Genomic DNA, 13,657 nt, shown 5'->3' with positions numbered 1-13,657 from the left:
TCTCAAGCCCTAGGCTCTGTGGTTTAGACCACAGCGCCATCCGCGTCCCTCTAATAAGCATAATACTCAGGAACTTCTGTCTCCTGAAGGAGGGCACCCTTCAATATGTTAATCATTGCTTTAGGCCTTGCTGGGACAAATACCATTACACTGTGGTAACCTGCAGTGGCGTAGCGTGGGTTGTCAGCACCCGGGGCAAGGCAAGTAATTTGCGCCCCCTAACCCGTGGATTTGCCCTAACCCCAGATGTTGCGCCTGGTGCGGCCGGCCCCCCCTGCACCCCCCACGCTACGCCACTGGTAACCTGTTCTGAGGTTTACATTCATTCACCCTGTATTTTGAGTAGTTTAGTTCTTTTCAGGCACCGCACCAGCAAATAGTTGTATATAATCTGGTACTGTGATTAGCTGCAAGCCCTGAATACTACAGAGAAATATATGTTGGTGTTGTAGTTTTGACCACAGCCCCTGCAGTCGGACACAGTAAAGCAGCTACATGTTACGGCCTTATGCCCAGGCCTTGCTAGCGGGACCTAATTTGGATGTGGCAGTGACCCTTCCCTGAGGGGAAAGGAGAAAGGTCTTGTCTCTGTCATCACACTGAACTTGAGAGGCTATCAAAAGTCTACAGTACATCTGCAGGAAATCTTTCAGGTCCCCCTCTTCAATTCAGAGTCTTGTCCTTGTTGTGCATAGACTTATAGGAGATCTGAGCATCTTCAAAGTGCAGTGAGACTGTGTCTGGCGAGACTCTTGCCCTTTCCTGCATTGAAGAGAAAAGCACCCTTAATTGATCCAGAACATCTTGATGAGTGAAAGTATGGGACCCCTGCTTGTGCAGCTGAAATGTTGCTTATACATCAGAGAGGGTGAGAGAGGACATGCCAGTGGCAAGAGAGGGATGGCTCAGTCCGTAATGCATGAGATTCTTGATTGTGGGTTTTGGGTTTGAGCACCATATTAGACAAAAGATCCCTTCATTGCAGAGGGTTGGACTAGATGACGCTTTTGGTCCATAATTCTAGGTTTCTGTGATTCTATGATGGTTCACACCTCACAGTAAGAGTCATTCATGTGGGGAGAAGATAGCAAACTGACAATTGGCTACAACTCCCATCATCCCTGGCCGTTGGTTATGCTTGCAGGGGCTGATGGGAGCTGTAGTTCAGCAACATCTGGAGGGCCAAAGTTTCCTCACACCTGATTTTTAAGGAACATACAGGACTCTTAAAATGAATCCCGTGGCTGACTAGCCTAGTGCTGGGGTTCGTTCTGCTATTGGTTGTATGACACTGCTGTTAGCTGCAGCTCTTGCACGCCGTGTACATCACTTGATAGTTTTGCATTTGATTATTATACATACTTGCAGCTGGCTCCGTTGGAAAGTGTTGTAATTGAGAGGATAAGATAAGACGTGGAAATTCTTTTGTTGCAAGCATCAAACAATTAACACGTGTCTGAAACATGGGGCATTGTCCATGAAGAGTAGGGAAAATGTATAACTGGGTTAAAGCATGCAGCAGAACTGCCTTGGGTTTACAGATGCAAGCTCATTTTCCTTTCTTTTTTCTGCCTTGGTTTTCTGAACATTTCTAAGAGTGTCTCTATACTGCATTTCCTAGTTTCGCTTTGTGGCCCTTGCACCAAGTGGAGGAGTGGGAAGCTTTGGCAAACTTGCCGTTTCATGCACCTCTGACATGATTTATTAATCCTCTTTACCAGATATCCTGTCACTCTCTTGTGTGAAGTCATTGTAATGAAAACGCCGATAGGCACTGCCAATAATGGGAGCGGTGGCTGCAATCGAGTGCAGAGCTCTGTAGCCAATTTTCAGATGTGAATGACTTGGCCGTTGCTATTGAATTTATACCAATAATTGTAATTGCACAGGAGCTTATCCAGGGTATAGCCATGGCTTGTGAGTTACAAGTTGATAATGAAAAGCTAATTTATGTTTTAAACCAAGCAGGGCTATATACTTACCATGCCGTTGCTTTTATTCCAATATGTGTAGAATTTTCGAATGATAATAGGATATTAGTTTTCCGTCCAAAGCAAACATTGTGCTGCTGGCTAATGATCTCATGTGAACATAAGAAGAGCCTGGCTGGATCAGACCAGAGGCTCATGGAGTCCAATGTTTTGCTTTCCACTGCAGCCCTCTAGATGCCTCTGGGAATCCCACAAGCTGGGCTTGAATGTTTGAGGGCTCGCCTTTCCTTGCCCCTCAGCAGCTGTTATTGCAGCCCAGACTACATGCTATGAGTAATGTGTAGTAGGTACTGACATATCCAGATTTTCTTTAATTATTTACAACCAGAGATGGCAGTCAGAGAAATTGTTATCTGGCCTGCAGTTGTATCCATCCCTGCCAGTTGCATTCTTGGTGAAAATTGCCTGTGCAGCTAGAAGGCTTAGACTAATAGATGCAACGAGCCTTTATTTCGTTTTTTTAATTTTGATGGATTTGATCACACATGTCAAAAGTAATTTTGATATGTTTGCAGCGTGGTTATTAACACATACACTATGAAGATAGTCCTGTATTAAGTCACTAAGAAGTCTTAGTTGCCTGGAGCCTCCGCTGAATATATGGGGGTCACCAGTGGGACTGTGTATAAAACTTAATTATTTGTACAGTTTGTTAGCCTATAAAGTAAAAAAAAAAAACTTCTTTGAAAAAGTTATTTGAGTGATATTTTGCACCATATGTTAGGCAGAGAGCCAGGGTAATTAGCTGAATGAAACCCACTCAGTATTACAAATCAGCAACAAAAACAGGATTAGCCCTATTACATTAAAATCAAATAAATAAGTTGATCTGAGAACGTGAGATTCTGATCCTGCCCATGCCTGGATCTTATTTGTTTGAATCCTATGCATGTTGGCATAATTCTGATCCTACAAACTATGGTGTAAAGGATTTGGAAATCCTGACATCAGAATGCAATGGCAAATCCAGTTCCGAGTTTTTTAGCCCAGTTTTTTTTTTAAAAAAAGTTACTTCAGAACTGTGTCGTTGAAGCTAAACGGATATCTTTTGAGATAACTGCCTGGAAGGTCGGATGCTTAGGGCACTGGCTATGTTGCCATTATTTCATTTTATAGTCTGTCATTCTCCATATTATACTCAAGGCAGCTAACGGTACAGTAAAAATTGCATACACTTCGTCTGTTTTTAAAAAACTAATCTCTCCTGCTTTTCTCTTAGAAAATCAAGATGGCTAACAAAAATTAACAGAATGTAACAATGTAATAAACAAATTTAAAAAGCCCTTCAGACTTGTAACCAGTTAGTTTATAAAATGCAAATGTTCCATAAAACAACGCATGTGCACAAGGCCACCGACACCTTTGCTGTATAGAAAAGATTCCCAGCACCTTATAAAAAGAGTGTAATGTCTGGACAGTGTCTCCTACGGTATAAACATACTGTGTTCAGAATAAAATCCAGGAAAAGCAAGCATTATGCATTTCATAATAAATCTTCACAGAATCTGAGTATTACATGTTTACACGTGAATGACAACTTCTCAGCATATCCCACACTTCCAGCAAAACTAAAGGATTGGTTCCGTTCTAACAGCTGAACAAGAGCAGCAAATCTATGAACGTCTCTCTCACACCCTTATCAATAGTTTCACACATAGCGAAGTCCCCTCCCCTCTCTCTGTGTCTGTCTGTCTGTCTCTCCATCCCTCTGGCTCTCACTTGCAGTGCTTGAAACTTGACTAGTCAGTCACAAGGTTCCTGCAAGTTATCTGTATGCCTGGAGTGCCTAGTTATGAATAAACCGCCTTTGGTTTAGATTGGAACCTCTCTCTCTCCTCCACCTAGTATACATGATGTATGGAAGGACTCTTTCTGCTCATAGGGAGCGACCGAGATTCAGTACATTGGGGGTGGGCAATCTGTGGCTCTCTACTTGTCATCACTGGATAGCAGCTCCTGGATGGATGGCGGTAGTCCATCTGGAGGGTCACAGGTTCCCCATCCCCACAATGTGTTTTTCTGTAATAAAAATGTCACTGTGGATAAGGGGTCATCCAGAATTCCTTCTGTGCAGTGTTTCAAGGCACAGGCCCACACTTTAAAGCTCTTTAAACACTTTTATTCAAGATAGATGTGGCAGCAGCATGCACATCCATGGAGGAGAGATGAGTTGTCCTCCCCTGTATATGAACCATGACCCCCAGCTTCTATTACAATAATAAGAAGTTTGAGATAAGAGCCGAAATGTTCAGGTACTACTAATCTCATTTTTGTGTGAGAAATTACCCTGTTCTCCTCTTTCATCCCTACCATCACATGTGGCAGAGATGCATGAAACTGAGGTTGCTAATCTCAAGCATCATTTAGGCCTCTGATGCTCCAGCACCTGAAACCTGTTGAGTTATGTGGAGTACTGGGAATTATGCAGAGATCAAGCCTGGCAATATCTCTAGATTCTACTTTGAATGAGAACCGGATGGCGGAATGATAGGCTGTGTTGCCTCTGCCCCTGTTAAAGGCATTGACCACATTGCTCTCCATTCTCTCAGATAGACGATTTCCACAAACAGTCTGAGAAATCTTCAGGGTGCGATTCAATAGAGCCCAGTATTTATACCTTGTCGGTTTTTTTCTGTCATGGAACCCAAGGCATCCTGAACGTGGTTCCCAAGAAGTCAGTCAACCAGACCCAGACCTGCTTAGTTTCAGCAAGGTGGTGGCCCAGTGTACTTTTAGACCATAACCTGGGTCCATTCCTTAGGACCCTCAGTGCCTCTGATGGGCAATGTACAGCAACTAATAAATATAATTCACTCACAAGCCTAGATAAGACCATCAACTCCCCTCCCCTCATTAAAGCCCTACTGTTATTTTCTCAGCAGCCATAAAGGAACAAAACCCCATTAATTATACAGTTTACATCTTTCTTTCATTGTTTTCCAATGTTTTGTTTTGTTTTTAATCTTTATACTTCATTCTGCCCTTAACTCTGGGTTGTTGAAATGTTCCCAACTCCTGTTTACCGAAGAGGGTCAAATTTTTAATGTATTAGCTCATCTCCGAGTCTCCCCCCGCCCCTTGCCATTTCCTATAAACTGTTTCTGTGTATTTTATGCCCTAACGAGCACTGATCTTTGCACCTTTAATGACTGATGCTGAAATGCTGTTTGCTGTTTGCCCTGCCACCAGTGTTGCCATTGGTCTAGATCCAAAGTTCCACACACGGAGTTCCTCAAGTGCTGCAGAGCTATTCCCTTCCCATCCATCCATCCTCTGGAACTTTGCATTCCCCTAAAAAGCTGTTCCTCAAAACCAGAAAGCCAGAGTAGGCACAGAGGGATGTCGTTGGAGCAAGAAATCTGCAATTATTCCTTCTTTGAATGGAGGTGCTTTCCACTTGTCCTCAGGGTACTCTGAATCTCAACCACTATATTACTTTCTTCCCATTTTTGTAGAAAATACAGGAGGATATACCCTTTTAATATTTTCCTCCTGTGTCAACCCCAGCGAATTCACAGTTTGCATTGGTACATGTGCTGGCCCTCACAAACAAAATACTTAAAAAAAATCCAGTTATGTATTTGAATCAGTATGAGAAGCTTACGTGCTATACACACACACACGCACACATATCATGAAATAGTTTCCAGTGGTTTACAAATTTAAACACATTGTTAAAGCAAGATCACAGCAAACAGCCCCCCAAAGTGGGATACAGTGGTCAGCTTCAGCTTTCAGGTGTTAAACCGTAATTAAATAGTTACGGGTAGGTAGCCGTGTTGGTCTGCCGTAGTCGAAACAAAATTAAGAAATTCCTTCCAGTAGCACCTTAGAGACCAACTAAATTAGTTATTGGTATGAGCTTTCGTGTGCATGCCTGTATCTGAAGAAGTGTGCGTGCACACGAAAGCTCATACCAATAACTGACTTAGGTAAAGGTAAAGGGACCCCTGACCAGTCGTGGCTGACTCTGGGGTTGCAGCGCTCATCTCGCTTTACTGGCCGAGGGAGCCAGCGTACAGCTTCCGTGTCATGTGGCCAGCATGACTAAGCCGCTTCTGGCGAACCAGAGCAGGGCACGGAATCGCCATAACTAACTTAGTTGGTCTCTAAAGTGCTACTGGAAGGAGTTTTTCATAATTAAATAGGGCATTCTTACCAGTTTGGAGAAAATCAGCAGGGAGGATATGGGATGAATTTCCCTTGGAAAGGAATTCCATAGCATAGAACCCATGTAGAGAGCATGCATAGGCAGTGGTCATCATCCCTGACCATTGCTTATGCATCCTGAGGCTGATGGGAGTTGGAGTCCAGGAACACCAGAAGGACTACAGCTCCCCCATAACTGGCACAATGGATCCATTTGAGAAGGATGAGATAATTTAGAAGCACATTTTGTTGGAAGACTAACCTCTTTCTATATATAGAAGCTTGTATGCCGAAGGAATTGAGATATTAATTAAGATCTCACTGATATCTGATTAATCTTTGGAAAGGGATTCTCTATTTCCATGCCTATTAACATGTGTGAGGGTGGCATTTGTAACTGTCACAGAAATAAGCCCATTCCCCACTCAATTGCAGGCTAATCAAAGGTTAAGTATTTATTCATTTATTTATTTCACTTAGCATTTTGATCTGCTTCAAAACATCATTTTAATTTCGTCAAACGCTTCCTTGTGTCCTTTTAGAAAATTAAATGAATTAGGGAGAAGAAAAAATTGGAACGAATGATTAATTGTGGATTTTTAGAGTGGTTTGGGGAATTTTTTTCTGTTGAGATCAGTCCATCTAGTTTATTATTTTCTTATGGACACACTTCCTCAAGTTTTGTTTTCTTGTTTATACCAGCTGTACTCTTTGGGCTCTGTGGCTTCATATCATATTCCAGCCAGATATCCATTTTACTTTAATATGGTCACCATCCCATTGAGTTCATAATCTCTTTTTTTAAGCACTGTGGCTGCCAATCCCTCCGATTTGTTTAAAGTACAGTAGTCTCCCTTCCTACTTCTGTCTCACAAAAGAACACACTCTTTATTTTTTGTTTCTTCCAGAACTGACTAAGCTTCCTGTTATTCCACTCCGTCAGATTTTCCCCCAATATTCTTTTCATGTTGAGTCAGATTTGTTTGCCAGCAGATTTCTTCAGAGTTTCCCTGCTATTTCTCCTTTGTATTTCTGCAAGCCTCTTCCATCAGTTAATTTTTATTGGTAGCAGACTTTGCGTCCACCCATGTGTGATTTAGCTGAAGTGATTTCTCTACGTCTTCAGCTGAAACCATTTTTCTATATAAATTCAGTCTGCAGAAGGGGAGGGCACTGAGGGAAAAAATATCAAACGCCCAGTCCCCTGAAGAGATTATTAAACTTTGGAAGTTAATACCTCATATATATCATTTTCACAGTTTTATATACTCTTTCTGTTTGTGTATCATGTAAAAATGGCTCCGGTGGGACAATGGAGCATAGACTCAGAACTGCTTGAAAAGTATCCCCCATTCTTTCGCGCTTATCAAGGACAAGCACATATGTTCCAAACCAGTGCCAATTTTTTTCCAGAAAAAGAGGTGTAGGAAGTCACCATGAACACCTCCTTCGTTCTCCTAGAATGGCAATGGCACTCACCTGAGAGGTGATGGACCTGAGTTACGGCTGAAAAAAAAAAAAGCCCTGCTCCAAACACAAAATAGGGCAAATGCTACATGGATGTATGGGATAGCAGGGTTTATAGTTGGTAGAAACTACCCATGGCACTTATAACATGCTTTTAAAATAAGAAATGAACACACTTCCTTCAGAGGCAGAGCTAGCTGCTCCGGCACACAGAGCAACTCACATGTGGTGCACCTCGGGGCAGGGCGTGCCGCTCACGGCGGTGGCATGGTGAGCATCCCACGAGGGTGGACTGCACCCCCCATGCCCCCTTCCTCCGCCAGTGACTTCCTTTCCCTAATATTAAGGTAAAGGGAACCCTGACCATTAGGTCCAGTCGTGACCGACTCTGGGGTTGCGGCTCTCATCTCGCTTTATTGGCCGAGGGAGCCGGTGTACAGCTTCCGGGTCATGTGGCCAGCATGACAAAGCTGCTTCTGGCGAACCAGACCCTAATATTACCAGTGTTAATTCACATTCCCTCCGCCTAAACCAGGAAGTGGGGCGCCTGTGGCCTTCCAGATAGTGTTGAACTGCAACTCCCATCATCCTTGACCCTTGACTATGCTGGCTGGGAGTTGATGGGAGTTGGAGCCCAACAACAACAACAACTGGAAGGCCCCACCCACGACTAAACTATGGCTTGGAATTATACCTACCTCAGCTAATATTTTCCAAAAACGCCCTTAAGAACGGCCATGCTGTCTTTGCACAAAATGACACAAATAGCATGGTAATGAGCACAGTTTGTCTGCTGCTTCTAGCCTGCCATCTACAGTATCAGGGTTTTTGTTGTTGTTTGCGTTTTAGTGGAAGTGAGGCGTGTGAAAAAGCACAGAGATTGATTTGATACCTATACTTGGATCTTAGTGACCTATATTTCTTCTCCGCGTGTTGACCAAGGGGATAAAAAAGTGACCCATTTCTTCATAATTTATATTTATTTTCGGAGAGGCCCTTGCTAACCACCTAGCTGAGCAGTAATGTCAGGGGGATAATATAACATCAGCGTAAACAAGTTATTTTTGCATGCTAAGGGTGACCATGCAGAAGTGACTCACAGGTCTGCTTTGATGCTTATGACCTAAGCAGTCATTCCCAAGACTTAAAAATAACTTGAGTTTTATAGCACACTCTGCGGAGTAGTGTGTATGTATTACAAGATAGTGTTCACCACCCTTTGACTTTTTGCAAATCTAACCGAAGACTGCCTTAAGCGACTCTTGGGAAACAATATATGTTAGGTCCAATTTATTCATAATATGGGCCGGGGAAGGTGCATTTGCCCGTGTAAACAAGGCATCTGTTCTGCTTACGTTTAAAAGCATGTACCATGTGTGCCCTTGATACATGACCGATGTGCTAATGCTACATGCATACGGCGCATTGCCTTTGCTGTTCATTTAAACGCAATTTGCTCTTCTTCAAGGGAGTTCAGCCAGTGTAGAAGAAATGTGGGTTTGCAGGCTTCTGCCATCAACCCTTCGGGACAGTGAAGAGCTTAGGCAGAAGTGTACAAGAAGCAACGGTGGTTGCAATTTGTCTGTAAACATACAAATAGCTTTTATCAGTGTGCATAGTAACCAAGAATGCTTTGGCAAGCCTTCTGCGTGCAAGGAGCCCCCTCTATTGAGTTTGCTGCTGCTGTTGCTGCTTATCCTCTGGCTGACCAAGGAAAAGCTGCTGACCTGGGCATCCTTTGCAGCTGGCTGTACTGAAGAGAGTCAAGACATGAGTTACGGCTGTCTTCTGGATTTTTACCAGAGCAAGGAGCCTTGTCCTCCCTGTCAAAGGTAAGGGATGAAGCTGGCTGGTTGGAAAAACTGGTTGGAAGAACTTAAATAAGCCTTGGGTTAAAAGAATATTAAGTGCTGATTTATTTCAACAACTTCTACATAGTCATCAGCAGACAAATTGAAGTCACGGCACCACCACATCTGCAATATCTTTTTATTTAATGCATTTATTTGACATTGAATGCTTGTTGTTTGTTTTCTAATGAGTGTTTGGTTTAAAATTAGTCGTTCCGACTTCATAAAGCTGCGTTGGGTTGTTGTTTTTCTGCGCAAAGTTTCCGCGTACATACAACCAAGTGAAAATGGTTGATTTATAACCTTGCCTTTATTCTATATATAATAGTAAAATAAAATAACAATGATCTAACTCTTTCAAAGGCAAGAGGTAGATTGCAACTGTTCCTACACCATGAGAATGCTGTTAGATTGGGTTGCCCCTGCCACTTCCAAGAGCAATTTACAATAATTAGAAATACTGGAATTTAAGAATAACTAAACCTTAGTGGGTTTTGGTGACACAGGGCCAACTCTCAGTGACTACAGCATTTCACCATTACCTTCTCAAATAATGGTATTTCAGCTCAATTTACTGTAAGATTCAAGGTGAGGGTCTTTGGCACAATCTGATGCATTGACAGATTCTCATATCTGGTCAAATCATCTTTTCCTCAATGAAGGAAGGCACCAAAGCTAGTATCATATCTAGTGAAAAGGACCATGATACCGTCCTGTATTGGTACAAACCCATTTTTTACAGGATTCCGTGTACAGCATCTGGTAAAGAAAGGCTAGTATCCTTCAGCCACAAAGTCTTAAGTTGGAACGGCTGCAGGTTTCTGAAGCACAACACCATAGGATGAGTGTGCACCCACCAAAGGGAATGAAGGCCACCTCATAGTTTTGCCTTTCTCCATCCTCCTTTCATTAAAATCAGGAAGAGCTACATTGAGTCGTGCTTCAGACTTCTGTTGACATCGCTGCACTCGAAGCATGACTTCTCAAACCCAGCTGCTAGGATGCATTCATTTAATTTCCGTGACCTCTTCCCCTCCTACTTTTCCATATGCTTAATATGCATATCCCACAGGTTTCCAATGGTAGATTGCCATCAGAGCGCAGATTTACACCATAATGCTTGGTGGCTGGTGAATGGTATTCTGTAGTGTAATTTTGGGCATAGGTCTCTGTGTTCATTGGGGATTCCTTCCAGGGAAGGGTGTAAAGCATCTTGGTGCTTTCCAGATTTTGGACTACAACTCCTTGGCCGGGGCTGATGGGAGATGTAGTCTAGAACAATGGGAGAGCGCCTGGTTAGAGAAGCCTTCTGTAATACTTTGCAGGCATGCAATGCAACGATATGTTTCTTAGCTTGGAAGTAAGTCCCACTGTATCCAATGACATTTACTCTCTAGCTTTGTTTTTAGGATTCCAGGCTTAAGTAACATTATTTGTACACAAATAATGTGGTAATATGATTGCAGTTTTCTGCTAAGAAATTCTTCCTTCCCTGATGATGTCTCAGGGTCCACATGTAAAAACGCAGTAGCTGCATGTTTTGAGCTAGCTTTCCTCAACTTTCTTGGAAAGGGGAAAGGGGGTAAAAATTGGGAGAGATCTACTGCTGAATTGAAAGAAAACAGCAAAAACAACCAACAACCTTTGTACAGTGGAACCTCGGGTTGCAAACGTGATCCGTGCGGGAGGCACGTTCGCAACCCGCAGCGTTTGCAACCCGGAGCACACGCGGGTGGTGCGCTTCTGTGCATGTGCGAGTGCTGAAAACTGGAAGTAACCTGTTTCGGTACTTCAGGGTTCGGCGCATCCGTAACCCGAAAACTCGCAACCTGCAGCGATTGCAACCCGAGGTATGACTGTGTTCCGACATGGAATCAGCCAAGAGCTTGTTTCTTTTAGTGTTTTTACTTTTGTATGTTTTAAAGTGTGGTTGTCATTTTTTCTTTATTTTCTTGTTTTATATTTTTGAAAGCTGCTTTGAGGGTTTGTTTGTTTTACAATCAAGTAGGTAAAATAAACATTAAATAAATAAAATAAATTTAAAACCTGAAATTTAAAGCAAAGATGGCCATGGATGGGGCTGCTGCGGATTTTCTCTAAAGTCAGTGCTTTGTCAGCTATCCTATTGGCATTGCCATTTCTGTTATGAAATAAAATTAGAATTAAGGCTTTTGTAAAAAGAATATTAAAATAGGCAGATAATTTGCAGCCTGGAAAAATTTAATTTCTCTAGCGTTTCTCAGTTGGGGTACTTCAGGAAAACTTAACTACAGTGGTACCTCAGGTTACAGACGCTTCAGCTTACAGACTCCGTTAACCCAGAAATAGTACCTCAGGTTAAGAACCTTAAGAACTTAAGGATGAGAACAGAAATCGTGTGGCAGCAGCGGGAGACCCCATAAGCTAAAGTGGTACCTCAGGTTAAGAACAGTTTTAGGTTAAGAATGGACCTCCAGAACGAATTAAGTTCTTAACCAGAGGTACCACTGTATTGTTATAAATCAGAATAACATAGAAGCGATCTTGATCTCCAAGTCTGAAGTTTTCTTCTTATTTTATTTTATTTTTTCATGTGTGTTTGAAAATTTGAAAAAATGCTTACACTGGGCAAGAAAAAGGGTACACAACTGAAAGCTTTTCTGTACCTAAATGCAGATAAAGCATAAATAATTGGTCATGGGGGCAGCATTTAAAGTTTAGTTTCATTCGGATGGCTGCTTATTCGGGGCACTATCTAGTTAAAGTTTCAGTACCATTAAATCCTGTTGATTTTAGTCTGTGCCTAAAGCTGCCCTATTGAAATGAATGAAACAGGCTCCAATTCTAGACACGAGGTTCCTGGGGGTAAAATCTCATTAAAATATATAGAAATTGTGTTATTTTAGAATATCCTTAGGCATATTTACCCATATGCCATTGTGTTCAATGGTGCTTGTCCCAGGCAAGTGGGTGTAGGATTGCAGCCTTAATAGCTTTTGAAATTTTCAGTTTTTGAAATTTTCTGTTAAAATTCCAAGGTGCCATCCAGCCAAACCAATATGAATTCTTAAGTCTCTTTGATTTAAGCAGCGGATATGAAAACACAGGCTCTGCTCTCCTGTTGAAATCACTGGCAATTTAAAAGGGCCCAACACCCCTATGTTTCCATGGGGGGAAGTAGAATCCAAAATGCTCATTTAAATTGTTCTTTTTCGCGTGAGACAGAACAGTCAAGACAATGTGCATAATAACAATTTTGCACAAATTATTTCTTCCAGAAATTGCAATGGGCTAAAAAAAAAGAGTTGAGGTTTGTAGCCTACTGTTGACTTATACCAGCAGTGAATTTGCTCCTCCAAATGTTTCATGGACCTTAAGGGCTTATACATGTGGCTGTGTAATGTGAATTATAAATCTTGTGTCATTTTTACTGGGTGAACGGAAATGGCTATAATGAACTAAGTAAGCTACCATAAAAGTTAGCTTTTTTGCAGGGGCGGGGTGTTGTATTACTGAAAAATACAGAGCACAAATATGCTTTATAGCATGTTCAGTGTAAGAATATATATTTCCATGGTTCTCCATCTATGAATGTTATTTACTTGGCTTTTCCTGCAGACACAGAAGCACTGATTTTCTTCTACACCATGCCTGAGATAGCGCCTGTTGGTCCCCTGATGTTCTGTTTCCTACATAGCTGCTGCTTTCAATTTACTTTGGCAATATACTGTGTGTGACTTATAGTTAGGTAGCAACCTTTGGTTGTTATTGAAGCAATATGTTTTCGGTTCAGAAAGTTGGCTTTATTGCACAATTCCTAACAGATGTGCATTTCCAGACATCTGGTCGGAGTTTGTTTTACAACCCAGTCATAACCCCCCCCCCCAAAAAAAAACCCCAAAACAAAAACCAGGACCATAATCCAACAAAGGGTTAAGCAAGCTTCAAGCACACTTATAACTCTGTGTTGGATTGGGGCCAGTTGGTTATATTCTGGTGATGCTGAAGTATACAATGTTCTCATTACCCCCATGGCATCCAAAACATATTATACATTAAATAAAAATAGTCTCTTTAAAGAGCTGCTTTTGGCAAATCCACTGGGTCCAGTGGGGTTTTTTATTTTTGAATTGCAGACCTCCAAAAAGAGATCAGAAAGGAGTATTGGTAACTGCTTGTAGAGAAACATGAGCCAAAAGCCTTCTTGGGTGTGTACAATTA

At 42.0% G+C, this 13,657-nt stretch overlaps 1 protein-coding gene across 50 annotated transcripts in view; it reads left to right on the top strand.

Moving 5' to 3' along the window:
* MBNL1 (muscleblind like splicing regulator 1) overlaps nt 1–13,657 on the top strand; it is a 184,221-nt gene that overhangs the window by 77,243 nt on the left and 93,321 nt on the right. For 3 of the 50 annotated variants that reach the window (XM_083613413.1, XM_083613410.1, XM_083613405.1), the window contains exon 1: nt 9,357–9,439. The exons of 45 other annotated variants lie outside the window; for them this stretch is intronic. The gene's annotated coding sequence lies outside the window, so the exon portion shown is untranslated. Of the gene's footprint in view, nt 1–9,342; nt 9,440–13,657 lie in introns of those variants that run through there. 2 more of the 50 variants (XM_083613395.1, XM_083613418.1) reach the window with 2 other exon arrangements.

This window comes from Podarcis filfolensis, assembly GCF_964270895.1.
Source record: "Podarcis filfolensis genome assembly, chromosome: 5".
Lineage (NCBI taxonomy): Eukaryota > Metazoa > Chordata > Lepidosauria > Squamata > Lacertidae > Podarcis > Podarcis filfolensis.
This window is presented reverse-complemented; position numbering and strand designations above follow the sequence as displayed.